Source organism: Pristiophorus japonicus, chromosome 2, assembly GCF_044704955.1.
Source record: "Pristiophorus japonicus isolate sPriJap1 chromosome 2, sPriJap1.hap1, whole genome shotgun sequence".
Taxonomy (NCBI): domain Eukaryota; kingdom Metazoa; phylum Chordata; class Chondrichthyes; family Pristiophoridae; genus Pristiophorus; species Pristiophorus japonicus.
In genome coordinates, this window is record NC_091978.1 from 304,718,586 (window position 1) to 304,741,547 (window position 22,962).

General features: G+C 47.3%; 1 protein-coding gene across 1 annotated transcript in view; it reads right to left on the bottom strand.

The window, feature by feature from the left end:
* Window positions 1-20,006, bottom strand: part of LOC139247491 (E3 ubiquitin-protein ligase MARCHF1-like) — an 801,353-nt gene extending 781,347 nt beyond the window's left edge. The window contains exon 1 of the mRNA XM_070871648.1: window positions 19,965-20,006. The gene's annotated coding sequence lies outside the window, so the exon portion shown is untranslated. The remainder of the gene's footprint in view (window positions 1-19,964) is intronic.
* Window positions 20,007-22,962: the final 2,956 nt, after the last annotated feature.

The window sequence follows — 22,962 nt, forward strand, 5'->3', positions numbered from 1 at the left end:
CCAAGACTCCAGGATGGTATGTTGCCTCCCTGGTGCAAGGGTCAAGGATGTCTCGGAGCAGGTGCAGGACATTCTGAAAAGGGAGGGAGAACAGCCAGTTGTCGTGGTGCACATTGGTACCAACGACATAGATAAAAAAAGAGATGAGGTCCAATGAGACGAATTTAAGGAGCTAGGAGCCAAATGAAAAAGTACCTCAAAAGTAGTAATCTCAGGATTGCTACCAGTGCCATGTGCTAGTCAGAGTAGGAATCGCAGGATAGCGCAGATGAATACGTGGCTTGAGCAGTGGTGCAGCAGGGATGGATTCAAATTCCTGGGGCATTGGAACCAGTTCTGGGGGAGGTGGGACCAGTACAAACCGGACGGTCTGCACCTGGGCAGGACCGGAACCAATGTCCTCGGAGGAGTGTTTGCTCTTGCTGTTGGGGAGGAGTTAAAGTAATATGGCAGGGGGATGGGAACCAATGCGGGGAGACAGAGGGGAACAAAATGGAGACAGAAGCAAAGGACAGAAAGGAGATGAGTAAAAGTGGAGGGCAGAGAAACCCAGGGCAAAAAACAAAAAGGGCCAATGTACAGCAAAATTCTAAAGGGTCAAAGTGTAATAAAAAGGCAAGCCTGAATGCTCGGTGCCTCAATGCGAGGAGTATTCGGAACCCAGGAGAGGGCTCTGAGCTAGTTAGAGTGGGTGAGAGCGCAGATGAACAGAACCCCAAGAAAGAATGCAAAAGGCAGGAGGCAACAGAGCAGAGTAGCACTGGGGTAAGTATAAACCACAAGATGATAGGAAGGGACAATATATATGAATATAAAGGGGCTGCAGGAGGGCAAAACTAAAAATCATGGTTTAAAAACTAGTATTAAAACACTTTACCTAAACGCACACAGCATTCAAAATAAAGTAAATAAGTTGACGGCACAAATCATTACAAATGGGTATGATTTGGTGGCCATTACAGAAACGTGGTTGCAGGGTGGCCAAGACTGGGAATTAAACATACAATTCGGAAGGATAGACAAGAAGGGAAAGGAGGTGGGGTAGCTCTGTTAGTAAAGAATGATATCAGGGCAGTTGTGAGAGAAGATATTGGCTCTAACGAACAAAATGTTGAATCATTGTGGTTGGAGATTCAAGATAGTAAGGGGAAAAAGTTACTGGTGGGCGTAGTTTAGAGGCCCCCAAATAATAACTTAATGGTGGGGCGGACAATAATCAAGGGAATAATAGAGGCATGTGAAAAAGGAACGGCAGTAATCATGGGGGATTTTAACCGACATATTGATTGGTCAAATCAAATCGCACGGGGTAGCCTGGAGGAGGAATTAATAGAATGCAGACGGGATTATTTCTTAGAACAGTATGTTACGGAACCTACAAGGGAGCAAGCTATCTTAGATCTGGTCCTGTATAATGAGACAGGAATAATAAACAATCTCCTAGTAAACGATCCTCTCGGAATGAGTGATCACAGTATGGTTGAATTTGCAATACAGATTGAGGGTGAGGAAGTAGTGTCTCAAACGAGCGTACTATGCTTAAACAAAGGGGACTACAGTGGGATGAGGGCAGAGTTAGCTAAAGTAGACTGGGAACACAGACTAAACGGTGGCACAATTGAGGAACAGTGCAGGACTTACAAGGAGACCTTTCATAGTGCTCAACAAAAATATATTCCAGTGAAAAAGAAGGGCGGTAAGAGAAGGGATAACCAGCCGTGGATAACCAAGGAAATAAAGGAGAGTATCAAATTAAAAACCAATGCGTATAAGGTGGCCAAGGTTAGTGGGAAACTAGAAGATTGGGAAAATTTTAAACGACAGCAAAGAATGACTAAGAAAGCAATAAAGAAAGAAAAGATAGATTACGAAAGTAAACTTGCGCAAAACATAAAAACAGATAGTAAAAGCTTTTACCGATATATAAAACGGAAGAGAGTGACTAAAGTAAATGTTGATCCCTTAGAAGATGAGAAGGGGATTTAATAATGGGAAATGTGGAAATGGCTGAGACCTTAAACAATTATTTTGCTTCGGTCTTCACAGTGGAAGACCCAAAAACCATGCCAAAAATTGCTGGTCACGGGAATGTGGGAAGGGAGGACCTTGAGACAATCACTATCACGAGGGAGGTAGTGCTGGACAGGCTAATGGGACTCAAGGTAGACAAGTCCCCTGGTCCTGATGAAATGCATCCCAGGGTATTAAAAGAGATGGCGGAAGTTATAGCAGATGCATTCGTTATAATCTACCAAAATTCTCTGGACTCTGGGGAGGTACCAGCGGAGTGGAAAGCAGCTAATGTAACGCCTCTGTTTAAAAAAGGGGGCAGACAAAAGGCAGGTAACTATAGGCCGGTTAGTTTAACATCTGTAGTGGGGAAAATGCTTGAAGCTATCATTAAGGAAGAAATAGCGGGACATCTAGATAGGAATAGTGCAATCAAGCAGACGCAACATGGATTCATGAAGGGGAAATCATGTTTAATGAATTTACTGGAATTCTTTGAGGATATAACGAGCATGGTGGATAGAGGTGTACCGATGAATGTGGTGTATTTAGAGTTCCAAACGGCATTCGATAAAGTGCCACACAAAAGGTTACTGCAGAAGATAAAGGTAGTGGAGTCAGAGGAAATTTATTAGCATGGATTGAGAATTGGCTGGCTAACAGAAAGCAGAGAGTCGGGATAAATGGGTCCTTTTCGGGTTGGAAATCGGTGGTTACTGTTGTGCCACAGGGATCGGTGCTGGGACCACAGCTGTTTACAATATACAGAGATTACCTGGAAGAGGGGACAGAGTATAGTGTAACAAAATTTTCAGGTGATACAAAGATTAGTGGGAAAGCGGGTTGTGTAGAGGACACAGGGAGGCTGCAAAGAGATTTAGATAGGTTAAGCGAATGGGCGATGGTTTGGCAGATGGAATACAATGTTGGAAAGTGTGAGGTCATCCACCTTGGGGGAAAAAAAACAGTAAAAGGGATTATTATTTGAATGGGGAGAAATTACAACATGCTGTGGTGCAGAGGGACCTGGGGGACCTTGTGCATGAATCCCAAAACATTAGTTTGCAGGTGCAGCAGGTAATCAGGAAGGCGAATGGAATGTTGGGCTTCATTGCGAGAGGGATGGAGTGCAAAAGCAGGGAGGTCCTGCTGCAACTGTACAGGGTATTGGTGAGGCCGCACCTGGAATAGTGCATGCAGTTTTGGTCACCTTACTTAAGGAAGGATATACTAGCCTTGGAGGGGGAACAGAGACGATTCACTCGGCTGATTCCGGAGATGAGGGGGTTACCTTATGATGATAGATTGAGTAGACTGGGTCTTTACTCGTTGGAGTTCGGAAGGATGAGGGGTGATCTTATAGAAACATTTAGAATCATGAAAGGGATAGACAAGATAGAGGCAGAGAGGTTGTTTCCACTGGTCTGGGAGACTAGAACTAGGGGGCACAGCCTCAAAATATGGGGGAGCCAATTTAAAACCGAGTTGAGAAGGAATTTCTTCTCCCAGAGGGTTGTGAATTTGTGGAATTCTCTGCCCAAGGAAGCAGTTGAGGCTAGCTCATTGAATGTATTCAAGTCACAGATAAATAGATTTTTAACCAACAAGGGAATTAAGGGTTACGGGGAGCGGGCGGGTAAGTGGAGCTGAGTCCACGGCCAGATCAGCCATGACCTTGTTGAATGGTGGAGCAGGCTCGAGGGGCTAGATGACCTACTCCTGTTCCTAATTCTTATGTTCTTATGTACAAGAGAAGAGCCCATCTCTTGACCAGCTGTGGCTCAAAAACATACGCTTTAATGAAAGACCTGCTGGCACCCGAGAAACCAGCAAGCAAGTCGTTTGAGGAGTTGAGCACACTGGTGAGAGACCACCTGAAGCCAGCGAGCAGCCTACACATGGCCAGACACAGGTTCTACAACTACAGACGCTGTGTGGACCAAAGCATACCCGACTTCGTGGCGGAACTTCGGAGGCTGGCTAGTTCATATGAGTTCCCCGATGAACTAAGGAGAGAAGTACCGAGATACTTTTTTTATTGAAGGAATAGGCCATGCAGGCATATTCCGAAAGCTTATAGAGACTAAGAACTTGACTCTAGAGGCAGAAGCGCTGGTCGCACAGACGTTCTTGGCAGGCGAAGAAGAAACGAGGCTGATCTATACTTCGGGTACGACAATCAACGAGGCATCGGAACAAGGGGTTCACATTGTGAAACAAACCACTACCCCCACACACAGACAAAGGCAGGAAAGCAGGCCTTCAACAGCAGACAATGGCACCAGAAGCCATCAAAATCAAGGGCCACATGAACGGCCGATCACATCTCATCAACCCACAATCCGAGCAATCAACAACAGATTGAGAGAAGCCCAAGGGCGATCAGCTAGACACAGCTCATCCTTCGGAAACAATAGAAACGGTCTGTGTTGGAGATGTGGGGAAAGGCACTCAACCAGGGTGTGTCGATTTCAGCATGCTGTTTGCAGAAACTGCAACTACACAGGGCATCTGGCTCACATATGCAGAAAAACAGCAGCTCGGCTGGTATATGAATCGGAAGGGTCGGAAAGCGGACCAGAAGACGGTTGGAACAGTGCACGGGACGCTGAGGTACAGCGGGTTAACACGATCAATGTCCACTGTTCTTACACCAAGACGCCTCCAATTATGATGAGGGTTCTACTCAACGGGATACCCGTCAACATGTTAACTGGACACAGGGGCCAGTCAATCCCTCATGAGCGTTCAACAATTTGAACAGCTGTGGCCGCACAAAAGCAACAGACCAAAACTCACAAAGATCGATCGACACCAAACTAAGGACCTATACTAATGAAATCATCCCAGTCCTTGGCAGCGCCATGCTCTCAGTCACACACAAAGGGATGGTCAACCGACTTTCCCTGTGGATTGTCCCTGGGGATCTCCCAGCCCTGTTGGGGAGAAGCTGGCTAGCAGAACTTAATTGGAAATGGGATGATGTTCACGCCATGTCATCAGAGGAACAGACCTCCTGCTCAACAGTTCTAAGCCGTTTTGAACATCTCTTTCAGCCAGGAGGGCACCTTCAAAGGGGCTAAAGTTAGAATCTACATCACACAGAATGCCAGACCGGTCCATCACAAGGCGAGAGCTGTGCCTTATGTGATGAGGGAAAAGATTGAAAATGAACTGGACCGGCTTCTGCGGGAAGGCATAATTTCTCCCGTGGAATTCAGCGACTGGGCAAGCCCCATCGTCCCCGTCATGAAGCCTGATGGATCCGTGCGAATCTGTGGGAATTACAAGTCTACTATAAACAGAGTCTCCCTACAGGACAAATACCCGCTGCCCAGAGCGGAGGACCTATTTGTCATGTTGGCTGGAGGAAAACTTTTCTCGAAACTTGACCTCACATCTGCGTATTTGACGCAAGAACTGACCGAAGAGTCTAAGCTACTCATCACCATCAACACACATCGAGGCCTTTTTGTGTACAATCGATGCCCATTCGACATCAGGTCGGCAGCTGCTATATTCCAGCGCAACATGGAGAGTCTGCTCAAGTCCATCCCGGGGACGGTTGTGTTTCAAGATGACATACTCATCACGAGCAGGGACACCGACTCTCATCTCGGCAATCTTGAGAAAGTACTAAGTCGATTGGATCGGGTAGGCCGATGAGTTAAGAAATCCAAGTGTCTGTTTCTCACGCCTGAGGTTGAATTTTTGGGCAGAAGGATTGCCGCTGATGGAATCCGTCAACCGAATCCAAAACCGAAGCGATTCGCCTGGCACCCAGGCCCCGGAATGTCTCGGATCTGCGCGCCTTTCTCGGGCTGCTTAATTACTTTGGAAACTTTATGCAGAACTTGAGCACGCTGCTGGAGCCTTTCCAAGTGCTACTCAAAGGGGTGTGATTGGTTTTGGGGGGACACCCAAGAACGCGCCTTCAATAAGGCACGCAACCTTCTATGTTCCAAAAGTGTTTTAGCCTTTTTTGACCCAGGTAAAAAGTTAGTCCTTACGTGTGATGCGTCAGCGTACGGGGTCGGGTGCGTTTTACAGCACGTCAATGATGTGAGTAAATTGCAGCCCGTTGCTTATGCCTCCAGGTCACTTTTGCGGGCCGAGCGCGGGTACGGTATGATTGAGAAGGAGGCACTCGCGTGCGTGTACGGTGTCAAAAAGATGCACCAATACCTTTTCGGGGCCAGGTTTGCGTTAGAAACCGACCACAAACCCCTCACGTCCCTACTAACCGAGTGCAAGGCAACGCCTCGGTGCGCATTCAGCGATGGCCACTCATGCTGGCGGCTTACGAGTACACGATAAGTCACAGACCAGGCAGAGACAACTGTGCCGACGCGCTTAGCAGGCTACCCCTGGTGACCACAGAAGGATCCGACGAACAGGACTGTGAGATGGTCATGGCAATCAATGCCTTTGAATCCACAGGTTCGCCCATGATGGCTCGCCAAATCAGAGCCTGGATGACCAGTGACCCCAAGTTATCTCTAGTTAAAAGATGCGTTTTAACCAGTGACTGGGCAGAGGCTCGCGGTGCCTGTCCCGAGGAGGTCAAACCCTTCCATAGGTGCATGCATGAACTCTCACTACTGCCTGATGTGGGGCAGCTGAGTAGTTATGCCCTTACGGAGGCGTTTGTCCGGGAGCTCCATCGCGAGCACCCGGGGATCATTCTCATGAAGGCCATAGCCAGATCTCATGTCTGGTGGCCTGGCATTGACGCGGACTTGGAAGTCTGCGTCCGACGATGCACCATTTGTGCCCAACTCAGTAATGCCCCCAGGGAGGCCCCCCCTAAGGCCCTGGCCCACCAAACTGTGGTCGAGGCTGCATGTAGACTATGCGGACCCATTCATGGGCAAAATGTTCCTCGTAGTCATTGATGCATTTTCAAAATGGATCGAGTGCACCATTTTAAACTCGAGCACCACCTCCACCACTGTGGAGAGCCTTCGAACCATGTTTGCAACGCACGGCATTCCTGACATATTGGTCAGTGATAATGGTCCGTGCTTCACCAGCGCAGAATTTCACGATTTTATAGTTGACCACGGCATAAATCATGTTAAGACGGCACCTTTCAAGCCGGCCTCCAATGGCCAGGCGGAGCGAGCAGTGCAGATCATTAAACAAGACATGCTCAGAATCCAAGGTCCCACGCTGCAGAGCCGCCTGTCGCGACTGCTGCTGGCATACAGATCTCGTCCGCATTCGTTGACTGGGGTTCCCCCCGCGCAATTATAGATGAAATGAACCTTAAAGACCAGGCTCTCGTTAATCTTCCCAGACATGCATGAAATCGTTGAGGCTAAGCGTCAAAAGCTAACTGAGTACCATGACCGAAATTCGACGGGGAGGTGGAATGAGATAGGGGACAAAGTGTTTGTGCTAAACTATGGCCGGGGTCCCAAATGGCTTGCAGGGACAGTAACAGACAAAGAGGGAAACAGGCTACTGGTTGTACAAATGGACAATGGCCGAATCTGCCGGAGGCATGTAGACCAAGTAAAAAGTAGATTCACTGATAACACTGAAGAACCAGAGGCAGACTACAATGTGGAACTCACACCACACCTGGCGGACAGACAGGTGGAACAACCTGAGGAAAGGGCAGTCTCAACAGACAGCCCAGGCGAGATACCAGCAATCACACCGAACGAAAAACAGGCACCAAGGCAAACAACTGAACCACAACTAAGACACTCCACGTGAGAGCGCAGACCACCTGAGAGACTGAATCTATAAAGGCAATAAGACCTTGGGGGAGGGTGATGTCATGTATCTCACATTACTGTATATAACTGTATCTTACCATGCTATACATGACTGTAACTGGATATGACCTGTAACAATAAGCATACCTTACCACCAGGGGTGCACTTGCAGGAGACACTCCATACCTGTCCCACTGTGGTATATAAAGGGAGGTCTCAGGTAAGTGCAGCACTGGAGAGCTGGAATTAAATGCAGGTCCTGAGTGACCTTGACTTCAGCATGTGTCTCGTGTAAGTCAGTACATTAGAGTTAGGACTTAACAGGTCTCCTTTAAGAGTACCTTGCAATCTTTACCCCAATCTGGTTCGCCGCTCGGTAACATATGTTCTGGTCGTGGCCATCTTGATTTCAGGTGCTTCGCCTCATGGTGCGGGCGCCATCTTCTTTCTCTCCACAAGGTAGGCTGCGGTGATCCTTTTCTCCCCAGGTTGTGCCACGGACGCCAGGAATCTACCTTCTGCGACGATCTTCTTCCCTCGGAGTCCTGCCATTGGAGCCCGGAAGATGAGGTCTGGTCGTTCAGGTTGGATCATCTCGCCGTTGAGTTGTGCAATCTGTGTTGTCACCACGCAGTCGAGTCGGACGGTAGGATTTTCAGGTGCTGCGATGGATCCAAGTTTGGGCCGTGTAGGATGTCGATCGCCAGGGCCTGAAGGCCTTCATCGCTCCAACAGATTTACATTTCATCCATCTTCTTCCCAGCAGCGTTGGACAATCACCGTCAAAGATCCACAAAGGAAGCTTGTGCATCGTGCCGCCATGGGACACCTGGACTTCCACACTGCCAACGACTGGGATGGTGCCTTTTGTGTAGGTGAGTAGCTTTGCCAGGATCGGGGACATTTTGGGTCATCCCAGAGTTTCTCAAAGGCCGTCTGATTCACCAGCGACTGGCTCATCCCTGTGTCGATCTCCGTCGAGACTGGAACACCGTTGATTTCTACTTCCATTTTCCATGGGGAACTCTCGGTGGAGCAGGTATATATTCCGTACTCCTCTTTCAGGAGCTGAGTGCTTCGTCTTCGTCAGCGCTGGTGCTCGGCTGATCGGCCAACGGTTTCCTCCACAGCGACAGCACGGGGCTAGCTGGTTGGCCCCATGTGGCGGACTTAGGGTTGCGGGACTCGGGGCAGCAGTCTTGCCTCTGAAAGTCACCATTCGGTTCACTGTACTCGTCGGGTTAGAGTCCTGGGTGTGAGTCATCATCCTTTTGGAATCGCAGACCAAAATTATGAAGGCCTGGCTCACTTTGATTGTCTTCTGCAGGGTGACCGTAGTGTCCGCAGAGAGAAGCTTATGGAGGAGATCCTCGTGGCCGATTCCAATAATGAAGATGTCTCTTAGTGCTTTGGTGAGGTGGTCACCAAAATCACATGGTGCAGCCAATCTTCTCAGATCTGCAGCATATTTAGCAATTTCTTGGCCTTTGGGCACCGGTGGGTGTAGAACCGGTGTCTGGCTGTGAGGATGCTCTCTTTAGGTTTGAGTTGTTCTTGTATTATAGTTACAAGCTCCGCATAAGTCTTGGTTGTCATCTTTGCTGGGGCTAGCAGGTCTCTGATGAGGCCGTGGACATTGGGTTCACAACTGCTGAGCAGGATGGCTCTGCTTGTCCGCTAGCGAGGTCGGTGAGTCCCGTGATGAAAGAGTGTTCTAGCCTTTCCAGAAAGCATTCCAATCTTACCCATCAGCAAATTGTTGGAAGTTGCTTAGGTTAGACATATTGTGCATGGAAATTCATAACCTCGTTGCCAGTTGTAGTATATGCAAGTACTCTAATAACGACTCCACGATGTAAGGGTATAGTACTTGAACTGTAGTGACCTTAGTCCTTTATTGCAACTCCTAGAGTGAGGACACCAAGAGGTGAGCTCCCTTTTATATTTGGTTACTTGCAGTGTACAGGTAACCCTTATGTCTCCAGCAGTAGCACCCTCTGGTGGTACAGATATGGTGTATACAGGGTGAAGCTACATTCAGTGGTCGAGGGTTACAGTACATACATTAACATACAAACATAACACTCCCAGAATCAAAACTCACTGGCAAATACTGTGCAGAAAATAACTGTTGATCAAAGAATTAGTCCGACTCAGAGTCCACCAAGGGGTGTAAATGTGAATGGTTTAACATGCTGGCATTGCAGGGGTAACCATCGGACCCATCGGTGTCGATTCAGACAGTGTGTGTGCAAAGGCTGCGGCCAAAAGGGCCACCCACAGCGAATGTGCAGAAGAACTGCGACTCAAACGTGGCAGAGGAGTCGGCAGGAGGTTTCCGATCCAGCAAGGATCATAAAGTATAAGCTAGAGAGGCGACTCAGCCCGAGGAAGCAGTGCACGGGGTGCACACCTTCACTACCAAAAGTCCCCCCATGATGATGAAATTCAAGATAAATGGCATTCCTGTTTCCATGGAGTTGGTCACGGGGGCGAGTCAGTCACTTATAAACCAGAAGGCATTTGAGAGGCTGCGGGGCAACAAAAAACAAAGAGCCAAGCTGAGCCCGATTCAGACAAAGCTGCACACTTACACCAAGGAACTGATCCCAGTTATCGGCAGTGCAAATGTAAAAGTATCCTATGATGGAGAGATACACGACTTGCCACTGTGGGTTGTACCAGGCGACAGGCCAACGCTGCTTGGCAGAAGCTGAATGGGGAAGATTCAGTGGAACTGGGAAGACTTCAAAGCACTATCTTCAGTGGACGATGCTTCCTGTGCTCAAGTGCTGAGCAAGTTCCCATCCTTATTTGAACCAGGCATCGGCAACTTCACAAGCGCCAAAGTGCAGATCCACTTGGTCCCCGAGGCACAGACTGTTTATCACAAGGCTCGAGCGGTCCCTTACATGATGAGGAGAAAGTGGAGATCGAATTGGACAGACTTCAATGTGAGGGAATCATATCAACAGTCGAATTCAATGAGTGGGCCAGCCCGATTGTTCCGGTATTAAAGGGCGATGGCACGGTCAGAATCTGCGGCGACAAGGTAACGATCAACCGAGTTTCATTACAGGACCAGTACCCGCTACCCAAAGCCGATGATCTCTTTGCGACATTAGCAGGGGGAAAGGCATTCACCTAACTGGATCTAACCTCCGCTTACATGACCCAGGAGCTGGCTGAGTCATCAAAAAAATTAACGTGCATTAACACACACAAGGGACTGTTTTTGTATCACAGGTGCCCGTTCGGGATCCGCTCGGCTGCAGCCATCTTCCAAAGGAACGTGGAGAGTCTGTTGAAATCGGTTCCATGCACCACTGTATTTCAGGATGACAACCTAATCACTGGTCGTGACACCACTGAACAGCTGCACAACCTGCAAGAGGTTTTAAGTCGACTAAACAGAGTCGGACTCTGGCTGAAACGATCCATGTGTGTCTTCCTGGCACCAGAGGTAGAATTCCTGGGGAGGAAGATTGCAGCAGACGGCATCAGGCCCACGGACTCGAAGACAGAGGCCATCAAGAATGCAACCAGACCACGAAATGTAACGGAGCTGTGCTCGTTCCTGGGACTCCTCAACTATTTTGGTAACTTTCTTCCAGGGTTGAACGCCTTGCTCGAACTGTTGCACAAGTTGCTACGCAAGGGAGATGACTGGGTTTGGGGTCAAAATCAAGAGGCGGCCTTCAAAGAAGCCAGAAACTTGCTGTGTTCAAACAAGTTGCTTGTATTACCCGATATTCCAGAGGAACATGGAAAGCTTGCTGACGTCGGTCTCGCACACCGTGGTCTTCCAGGACGACATCTTGATTACAGGTCGGGACACCGTCGAGCACCTGCAGAACCTGGAGGCGGTTCTTAGTTGGCTTAATCGTGTGGGGTTCAGGCTAAAACGCTCAGTGATTTTCCTGGTCCCTGAAGTGGAGTTCCTGGGGAGAAGAATCGCGGCGGACGGCATCAGGCCCACCGATTCAAAGACGGAGATAATCAAGAACGCACCGAGACCACAGAACGAGACGGAGCTGCGGCCGTTTCTAGGACTCCTGAACTATTTTGGTAACTTCTTACTAGGTCTTAGCACATTGTTAGAACCCCTGCTCTGTTCACTACATAAAGGAGATGAATGGGTATGGGGTAAAAGCCAAAAAAATGCCTTTGAGAAAGCTAGGAAGCTGTTATGTTCAAATAAATTGCTTGTGTTGTACGATCCATGTAAACGTTTGGTACTAGCATGTGATGTGTCGTCGTACGGGGTCGGGCGTGTATTGCAACAAGCGAATGAATTTGGGAATTTGCAACCGGTTGCTTCTGCATCCAGAAGTCTGTCTAAGGCCGAGAGGGCCTACAGTATGATCGAAAAAGAAGCGTTAGCATGTGTTTATGGGGTAAAGAAAATGCATCAATATCTGTTCGAGCTCAAATTTGAATTGGAAACCAACCATAAGCCGCTTATATCTGTCTTTTCTGAAAGCAAGGGGTAAATATGAATGCATCGGCCTGCACCAGAGATGGGCGCCCGCGTTGTCCGCACAAAACTACGCCATCCGCCACAGGCCAGGCAAAGAAAACTGTGCCGATACTCTCAGTAGGCTGCCATTGCCCACCACAGGGGTGGAGATGGCACAGCCCGCAGATTTAGTCATGGTAATGGAAGCATTCGAGAGTGAGCAATCGCCTGTAACCGCCCGACAGATTAGAACCTGGACGAGCCAGGACCCCTTACTGTCCTGAGTAAAAAAACTGTGTGCTCTATGGGAGTTGGTCTAGTGTCCCGTTAGAGATGAAGGAAGAAATAAAGCCATACCAGCGGCGCAAAGATGAAATGTTATGCAGGCAGACTGCCTCCTATGGGGCAATCGGGTACTGGTGCCAAAAAAGGGCAGGGACACTTTCATCAGTGATCTCCACAGCACCCACCCAGGCTTCGTAATAATGAAAGCGAGAGCCAGATCCCATGTGTGGTGGCCCGGTATCGATGCAGACTTAGAGTCCTGCGAGCAGAAATGTATTACATGTTCACAGTTAAGCAATGCACCCAGGGAGGTGCCACTAAGTTTTGTCCTGGCCCTCCAAACCATGGTCCAGCGTCCATGTCGATTATGCAGGCCCATTCTTGGGAAAAACGCTCTTAGTGCCTGTAGATGCGTACTCCAAATGGGTTGAATGTGTGATAATGTCAGCAAGCACGTCCGCTGCCACCATTGAAAGCCTACGGGCCATGTTTTCCACGCACGGCCTGCCTGATGTCCTTGTAAGTGACAATAGGCTGTGCTTTATCAGTGCCGAGTTCAAGGAGTTCACGACCCGCAATGGGATCAAACATGTCACATCTGCCCCGTTCAAACCAGTGTCCAACGGTCAGGCAAAATGAGCAGTTCAAACAATCAAGCAGTGTTTGAAAAGGGTAACTGAAGGCTCACTGCAGACTCGTTTATCCCGAGTCCTGCTTAGTTACCGCACAAGACCCCACTCGCTCACTGGGGATCTCCTGCTCAACTGCTCATGAAAAGGGCACTTAAGACAAGGCTCTCGTTAGTACACCCTGATTTACACGAACAGGTAGAGAGCAGGCGGCTTCAACAGAATACATATCATGATCGCGCAAATGTGTCATGTGAAATTGAAATAAACGATCTTGTATTTGTGTTGAACTATGGACAAGGTCCCAAGTGGCTTCCTGGCACTGTTTTGGCCAAAGAGGGGAGTAGGGTATTTGTGGTTAAACTCTCCAATGGACTCACCTGCAGGAAACACTTGGACCAAACCAAACCCAGATTTTTGGAATATCCAGAACAACCCACAATAGACTCCACCTTTTTCGACCCTCCAACCCACACACAAGTGGCAACCGACCCAGCGGTTGACCACAAAGCAGAACCCATCACCCGCAGCTGCCCAGCAGGACTCACCACCCCCAGCAAGGCCAGCTGCTCAGCAGCCCAGCGAGGGCCCAACAAACGACTCACCAAAACCAGTATTTGCACTGAGACAATCAACCAGGGAAAGGAAGGCCCCAGATCGACTCACATTGTAAATAGTTACACTATTGACTGTGGGGGCGGGGGGGGGGGAGGGGAGGGGAGTGTTGTTATATATATAAACCTGTAAATACTATGTCTAACCACCAGAGGGCTTATCCCCTGGAGTCCCAATCCCTTGGGAACACCTGTATATAAGGAGGCCTCACAGGCTGGAGAGGCACTCTGAGATTTGTAATAAAGGACACCTTACTTTGAGCTTGCAGTATCTCGTCTGACTCTTTATTCAAGACATAACAGTTAACATGCAGGCACACAAGCAACTAGGAAGACAAATGCTATGTTAGCCTTTAGTACGAGGGGATTGAACTTATACAACTGTACAGAGCTTTGATGAGACCACAACAGGACTAGTGTCTACAGTTTTTGTCTCCTTATGTAAGGAAGGATACACTTGCCTTAGATTGGGTGCAACAAGGGTACACTACATTGATTCCTGGGATTAGAGGGCTGTCCTATGAGAAGAGATTGAGTAGACTGGACCTATACTAGTTGGAGTCTAGAAGAATGAGAACTGATTTCATTGAAAAGCAGAACATTCTTAGATTCTTTGACAGGATAGATGCTGGGAGGCTGCTTCCCTGCCTAGAACTAGGGGGCACAGTCTCATAAGGGGTCAGTCATTTTGGACTGATGTGGCAGGACTGCAGAGTTCTGATCTGATCCATTAATTGTGGAATTGCTTCGCTCTGTCTATAGCATGCTGCTTCCATTGATTAACATGCATGTCGCCCTGAGCTGCAGCTTACCCAGGCTGCCACATCACTTTTAGGTACACCTGGTGCTGCGCTCCTCATTGAACCAGGGTTGGTCCCCTGGCTTGCTGGTAATGGTAGAATGAGGGATATGCTGGGCAATGAGGTTACAAATTGTGGTGATTACAATTCTGCTGTTGCTGATGGCCATCTTTGGGCTGAGGAGAAATTTCTTCACTCAGAGGGCTGTGAATCTTTGAAATTTTCTACCCCAGAGGGCTATGGATGCTCAGCCAATGAGTCAATGAGTATATTCAAGAATGAGATTGATAGATTTTTGGGTACTAAGGGAACCAAGGGATATGCGGATAGGGTGAGAAACTGGAGTTGATGTAGAAGATCAGACATGATTTTATTGAATGGAGGAGCAGGTTCGAAGGGCCATGTGGCCTACTCCTGCTCCTAATTCTTTTGTCTTATCTTCTTGTATCACACTATGCAGCCTCTTCTGATAATGTGCAGGGTGCCCCAGATGCACCCTCAATCAGCTAATGCTCACTTTCTATTATCCTGACTCAGTGAACTTTGGTGGGGTCAACCACGACGGTCGCATCCTGGCTCTTGTGCCAATCCATGCATTTTCAGGGGCCAAATGCTTAAATGTTGTGAAGTGTTCCTGCTCCTGAATGTGAGGTAAAAGTGATATAACACAGCTGGCAGTCATGTAAGCTCTTATTTATTCAATGGGCAGCATTTTCAGCATGCTGACTCTAGCTGTCAGCAGGACTCACTTAAAACTCTGATATTAAATTACTTTCCACTACCAGCTGCCTACGGATGCTGATTTAACATCTGTTGTACAAAAAGTCATTTTTATAAACTATTATTTAGAGCAACAAATTTAATGTTGTAACAGTTCTAAAACTCAACAACAACAACTTGTATTTATATAGCGTCTTTAACTTAGTGAAATGTCCCAAGATGCTTCACAGGAGTATTATGCTACAAAACTATTTGACACCAAGCTGCATAAGTAGAAGTTGGCACAGGTGACCAAAAGTTTGGTCAAAGAGGTATGTTTGTGGCGGGGACCGAAAACAATGGTTTTGATCTTCCCAATATTTAATTGGAGAAAATGTCTCCTCATCCAGAACTGGATATCGGACAAGCTGTCTGACAATTTAGAAACCGTGGAGGGATCGAGAGAAGTGGTAGTGAGGTAGAGCTGAGCTGGATGTCATCAGCGTACATGTGGAAACTGATGCTGTTTCAGGATGTTGTCGCCAAGGGGCAACATGTAGGTGAGAAATAGGAGGGAGCCAAGGATAGATCCTTGGGGACACCAGAGGTAACGATGCGGGAGCGGAAGAGAAGCTGTTGCAGGTGATTCTCTGGCTACGATTAGATAGAAAAGAATGGAACCAGGCGAGTACAGTCCTACCCAGCTGGACGACGGTGGAGAGGCTTTGGAGAAGGAGAGAGTGGTCTACCACGTCAAAGGCTGCAGACAAGTCAAGAAGGACGAGGAGGGATAGTTTGCCTTTGTCACAGACACAAAGGATGTCATTTGTGACTTTGATGAGAGCCGTTTCGGTACCGTGGCAGGCAGGTATAAATGCTCGTCTTTCTTTAATGGATGCTGGTTAGCAAACTGAGATTCATGAGGCGCAGCAGCAGCCAGGATCAGCTGATACAGATGGAAATGAGGAGTTTCTGAGACAGAAAAGTCTGAAGAATTTTAATGCTGGTTTCTGTAGGTAAGCAACAGATCTTTTTTTCCATTCTGACTAGATACTGGCCAGTTGCTTCCAACAGGATTAGACGACTGGCCGCTTTCTGGACTCCTCAGTTACTGTTGCAAGGGCCGTCAGTGTACATCTCAACACTTAAGTCGTCTCTTCTGTCCATCTTTGTCACCACAACTTTATCTCCTTCTCCCTTGCAAAATAAAGGGATATTCCCTCAATCCAATACCCATCTTACCATCATGACAACACATCAGTCCTCTTTACCCTTACATGTCCATACCAAAAATCATCACCTGAGTAAATAAGTCAACACCAAGGTTCCATGTAATTTTTTGTTGTTGTGTGCAGGCCCTTTAACTGGCTGCGCAGCCCATTCAAATCTTTGCACATGCGCAGTTATTCCCATTGTAAAGCCAATGAGCTGTCTGCGCAGGACCTACAGGCCACTACGTGGCCATATAGCCATGCAGCTTAACATGAACATTGGTCAGCACCCTTTCCTGTGGGACTCTAAAGTCCATGGCTTCAAGTCATTGATGAAGCAGCTGAAGATGATTGGGCCTAGGGCACTGCCCTGAGGAACTCCTGCAGCATTGTCTTGGGGTTGGGATGATTGACCTCCAACAACCACAACCATTTTCCTTTGTGCTAGGTATGACACCAGCCAATGGAGTTTTCCCCGATTCCCATTGACTTCAATTTTACTAGGGCTCCTTGATGCCACACTCGGTCAAATGTTGTCTGATGTTAAGGGCAATCATTCTCGCCTCATCTCTGTCCAAGGCTATAATAAGGTCTGGAGCTGAGTAGTCCTGGCGAAAACTGAGCATCAGTGAGCAGGTTATTGGTGAGTAAGTGCGGCTTGATAGCACTGTCAACAACACCTTTCATCACTTTACTGATGATTGAGAGTAGACTGATGGGTCGGTAATTGGCCGGATTTTATTTGTCCTGTTTTGTGTGCACAAGACATATCTGGGCAGTTTTCCATATTGTTGGTTAGATGCCAGTGTTGTAGCTGTACTGGAACAGCTTCGCTGGAGGCGCAGCTAGTTCTGGAGCACAAGTCTTCACCACGACAGCCAGGATGTTGTCAGGGCCCATAGCCTTTGCTGTATCCAGTGCGCTCAGCCATTTCTTGATATCACGTGGAGGATATCGAATTGGTTGAAGACTGGTTTTTACTTATTTTCTGTGTTTCTATGTTTCTGTGCAGGTACAGCAAGTGATCAGGAAGGCCAATGGTATCTTGGCCTTTATTGCAAAGGGGATAGAAACATAGAAACATAGAAAATAGGTGCAGGAGCAGGCCATTCAGCCCTTCTAGCCTGCACCGCCATTCAATGAGTTCATGGCTGAACATGAAACTTCAGTACCCCCTTCCTGCTTTCTCGCCATACCCCTTGATCCCCTATGGAATATAAAAGCAAGGAAGTCTTGCTACAGCTATACAGGGTGTTAGATCTCTTAATTTCCAATGAAATACGAACTCCGATGGTAATTTTAACTTTTTAATCTTGGCAGAGAGTAACAAGCTGCTGGCTGATTGCCAGTTTCTTTGTCTTACTGAGACACATGGTCAAAATGGCTGTATTTTATACCGGGTTCAATTTACAGAAAAGAACTCGCCTTCTTTGACCTTATTGGCTCACTACCCAAGGTCCGAAAATGTCAAGTTGATTGATGAGTTAATGCAACATGCCGAACTGCATGTAGCAGCCTTGACTTGGGGGTCTGTGAATTTTCATAGTCTGTCGAAATGAGCCTGTTTGAATACTCTATCACAGGGTATTGGTGAGGCCACACCTCGAATACTGCGTGCAGTTTTGGTTTCCATATTTACGAAAGGATATACTTGCTTTGGAGGCTGTTCAGAGAAGGTTCACTAGGTTGATTCTGGTGATGAGGGGGTTGACTTATGAAGAAAGGTTGAGTAGGTTAGGCCTCTACTTATTGGAATTCAGAAGAATGAGAGGTGATCTTATCGAAACATGTAAGATTATGAGGGGGCTTGATAAGGTGGATGCAGAGAGGATGTTTCCACTGATGGGGGAGACTAGAACTAGAGGGCATGATCTTAGAATAAGGGGTCGCCCATTTAAAACAGAGATGAGGAGAAATTTTTTCTCTGAGCTTTGCAAATCTGTGGAATACGTTGCCTCAGAGAGCTGTGGAAGCTGGGACATTGAATAAATTTAAGACAGAAAAAGGCAGTTTCTTAAACGATAAGGGGTTAAGGGATTATGGGGAGCGGGCAGGGAAGTGGACCTGAGTCCATGATCAGATCAGCCATGATCTTATTGAATGGCGGAGCAGGCTCAAGGGGCCGTATGGCCTACTCCTGTTCCTATTTCTTATGTTCTTATGTGCTGGTGGGGACCTCGAGGAGGCTGATATGCATCATCCACTTGGCACTTCTGGCTGAAGATGGTTTCAAAGGCTTCAGCCTTATCTTTTGCACTTGAGTGCTGGGCTCTGCCATCATTAAGGATGGGGATGTTCATGGAGCCTCCTCCTCCTGTTAATTATTTAATTGTCCACCACCATTCATGAGTGGATGTGGCAGGATTATAGAGCTTTGATCTGATCTGTTGATTGTGGGATCACTTAGCTCTGTTTATAGCATGCTGCTTCTGTTGTTGGTACCTGTGCTGCAGCTTCCCCAGGTTGGTACCTCATCTTTAGGTATGCCTGTTGCTGCTTCTGGCATGCTCTTCTGCACTCCTCATTGAACAAGGGTTGGTTCCCTGGCTTGATGGTAATGGTAGAGTGAGGGATATGCCAGGCTGTGAGATTACAGATTGTGGTGGAATACAATTCTGCTGCAGCTGATGGCCCACAGCACCACATAGCAGTTTTGAGCTGCTAGGTCTGTTCTGAATCTATCCCATTTAGCACCGTGCCACACAACATGATGGAGGGTGTCTTCAATGTGAAGACTGAATTCTTCTGCACAAGGACTATGCGGCGAACACTGCTACCAATGCTGTCATGGACGGATGCATCTGTGACATGTCGATTCGTGAGGATGAGGTCAAATAGGTTTTTCCCTCGTGTTGGTTCTCTCACCACCTGCTGCAGGCCCAGCCTGGCAGCTATGTCCTTCAGGACTCAGCCAGCTCGGTCAGTAGTGATGCTACCGAGCCACTCTTGGTGATGGACATTGAAGTCCCCCACCCAGAGAACATTCTGTAGTCTTGCTACCCTCAGTGCTTCTTCCAAGTTGTGTTCAACATGGAGAAGTACTGATTCATCAGCTGAGGGAAGGCGATAGGTGGTAATCAGCAGGAGGTTTTCTTGCCCATGCTTGACCTGAAGCTATGGGACTTAATGGGTTTCGGAGTCAAAGTTGAGGACTCCCAAAGCCACTCCCTCCCAACTGTATATCACTGTGCCGCCAGCTTGAGTGGGTCTGTCCTGCTGGTGGGACAGCAGATTTTCTACCTTAAAGGACATTAGTGAAGCATGGTTTTTATGACAATCAATAGTTTCATGGTCACCATTACTGACACTAGCTTTTCATTCCAGATTTATTTAATTAACTGAATTTAAATTCCCCAGCTGCCGTGGTGGGATCTCCGGATTATTAGTCCAGGCCTCTGCATTAATAGTCCCGTAAATTAACCACTATGCTAACGCTCCAAATTGCGCTGCCGCATGACATATGTGTACTAGACTCCTGCACAGATGCGTGCACATCAGTGGATCCTCTTAGACAGTTAGGTGGGATCTCACCTGGTGAATCGCATGGCGCAAGTAAGTGCAAGCATAGAGTGGTGGCAGAGAAAACACTGGATAGTCCACGTTGGAGGGTGCTGTCCTCTCCAAGCTCTGCTCAGTTGGATAGAGATGCTGAACCTGGAGTTCAATCAATTAAAAGGAGAATGTTAGAGGTCAGCAGAAAATGTGTGAAGTACTGGTAGTCCTGCCAGGCACACTTTGCACAATGTCCCAGTTAAAAAGGTATATAGAATACTTGCCTTTATTAGCCGGGGCATAGAATACGAGACCAGAGAGGTTATGCTTGAACTGTATAAAACACTAGTTAGGCCACAACTAGAGTACTGCGTGCAGTTCTGGTCACCACATTACAGGAAAGATGTGATTGTACTAGAGAGGGTACAGAGGAGATTTATGAGGATGTTGCCTGAACTGGAGAATTTAACTATGAGGAAAGACTGGATAGGCTGGGGTTGTTTTCTTTGGAACATAAGGGGCTGAGGGGAGACCTTATTGAGGTGTATAAAATTATGAGGGACATAGATAAAGAGGATAGGATGGACCAATTTCCCTTAGCAGATTGGTCAACAACCAGGGGTCATAGATTTAAAGTAATTGGTAGAAGGTTTAGAGGAGATTTGAGGGGAAATTTATTCACCCAGAGGGTGGTGGAGGTCTGGAACTCACTGTCTGAAAGCGTGGTAGAGGCAGAAACCCTCACCACATTTAAAAGGTACTTCGATGTGCACTTAAAGTGTTATAACCTACAGGGCTACAGACCAAGAGCTGGAAAGTGGGATTAGGCTGGATAGCTCTTTGTTGGCCGGTGCAGACATGATGGGCCGAAATGGCCTCCTTCCGTGCTGTAAGTTTCTATGAAACATTTGTAGAGTGATGTTGCAGGGCTTTTCAAGCATACAATCTTCCGTTGAGGGTCTGGCCTCCTCTATGGAAATTGTATCAGGGTACACAAATGAACCCCTGCAGACCCAAACAGCAGCATTGCAAGCTCGTTCCCCCTTTCTCTGCTGGCCACCTGCAGCTCCCTGCACAGCACGTCCTTGCTGCTGATGATGCTCATTCTCCTCCTCTTCCTAAGTTGAATCAAGAGATCCCATGGCAGCACCATTCATGACCTTCTCTGTCTGAACACTTCAAAACTCGACAAATAACTCTATCACAAGTACTCTCACCAAACTGTGTCCCAGAGGGAACCGAGAAAGCGGCTGTGAACATTGAACCTTTATTGCCATCGGGCCTCCTAACCTATAAGCAGCCTGATAAATTACCACTCATCTCACTTTCCCTGCGAATCTACCAACCTCAGGGAAACCTGTGCAGAACCAATTAATTTCACATCGCGCTCCCAATTCCAGTTGGAGCCTGATTTAAATAAGTTAATAAGCACTGCCTCTACACGCCACGATATTTGAACTTTGCTCCATCTCTTTGCTACATCTTTCGGATGTGACATTAAACCGAGGCCCCGTCTGTCCTCTCAGGTGGATGTAAAACATCCCACTATATCGAAGAAGAGCAGTGGAGTTATCCACAGTGTTCTGACCAATATTTATCCCTCAATCAACATCACAAAAACAGATATCTGGTCATTACCACGTTGCTGTTTGTGGGAGCTTGTTGTGTGCAAATTGGCTACTGCGTTTCCTACATTACAACAGGGAATCCACTTCAAAAAGTACTTCATTCGCTGTAGAGCTCTTTGGAAAGTTCTGAGGTCATGAAAGGCATTGAAAAATACAAGTTTTCCTTTCTTTTTAAGAGTGACATATGGGAATGATGCTTTAGAATGTCACAAAGTATAACTCTCATTACAACCATCTCCCACAGCACCATTTCCATGCCAATTGTCATCAAACAGGCATCAGGTTGCTAGGTCACTCTTCCTTAGGTAGTTTCCGCAGGGCTTGACTAGACATCATTAATGGGGTCAAAACTTTGACTCTAAAGAAAGAAGATGTACTGAAGGTCGTGAGATGTCAGGCCTTCAGGCATCATATTTTTCAGGAGTGAGAAGCACTTGAGGGATATGGTAAGAAGGTAGGGAGGGTGAATTGATCAAACAAAAGGAATGTACTTGTTAGGCCTAATTCCTTTTCCTGTTCCTAAAATATCTTGGGGTAAAATTCCCCTGATGGTTCTCCTGATCTCTTGCCATAACTTTGGCAGAAACTTTGGAGAATTCCTTGTGGAAATTCTATCCTCACATTACCAGAGGTACCACAACAAAAAAACTGCCACAGCAAGGAGTTTTGTTTTGTTTTGTATGTCTGTATGTTTTAGTCAGTCAACTAAAAATACAGGAAGTATATATGTCTCTGGAGAGCACAGTGCTTTTTGGCGATTGTTATACAAACCAATCTGGCAAGTTGAGAAATGTATTTAACAAGATCTTCAAAGGCTGAAATTAGAATGAAATTGAGATTCACTAACTAAGCTAGAGTCAAAATGATTAAGGCTCCCTTATGCTGGACACACCTCCAGCATTATTGCCAGATGCAGGATGGAAAATGGGGCACAACTTAATTCCGTCTGGATTTACCCCATGAAGGAACAGCTAGGAAATTCTAGTGGGAGGAAATGAAGGGCAGATCTGCTGCTACCCCCATATCAAGGGGTCATGGCTGTGGCAGTTTCAAGGCCTCACAAGAGGACGCTGGGAAATTCTACCCTGTGCGCCTCCCAATAGATCCAACGGAACATACAGAGAGCAGGCGTATGTTCTGATATGGGCCCAGTAAAGGCCCCAGAATGTTAGTGGAGCAGATACTCCCTCATGGAGGGGATTGATTGCCTTGAAGGGTTGGCCTGATAGTTCCATTGAGAGCTACAGAGGTGGGGCCACTGTGTTCCCGTGAGGCCATTTCTGGGTTGAATCTGCTATTTTGCAGCAGCATGATGTGAACCCAACATTCTGAGCCTTAACTGATGCATCTGCCCCGGCTATGCTAAATGACCCCATCCCTACAATTTGGAACAGGGACGACAACATTTG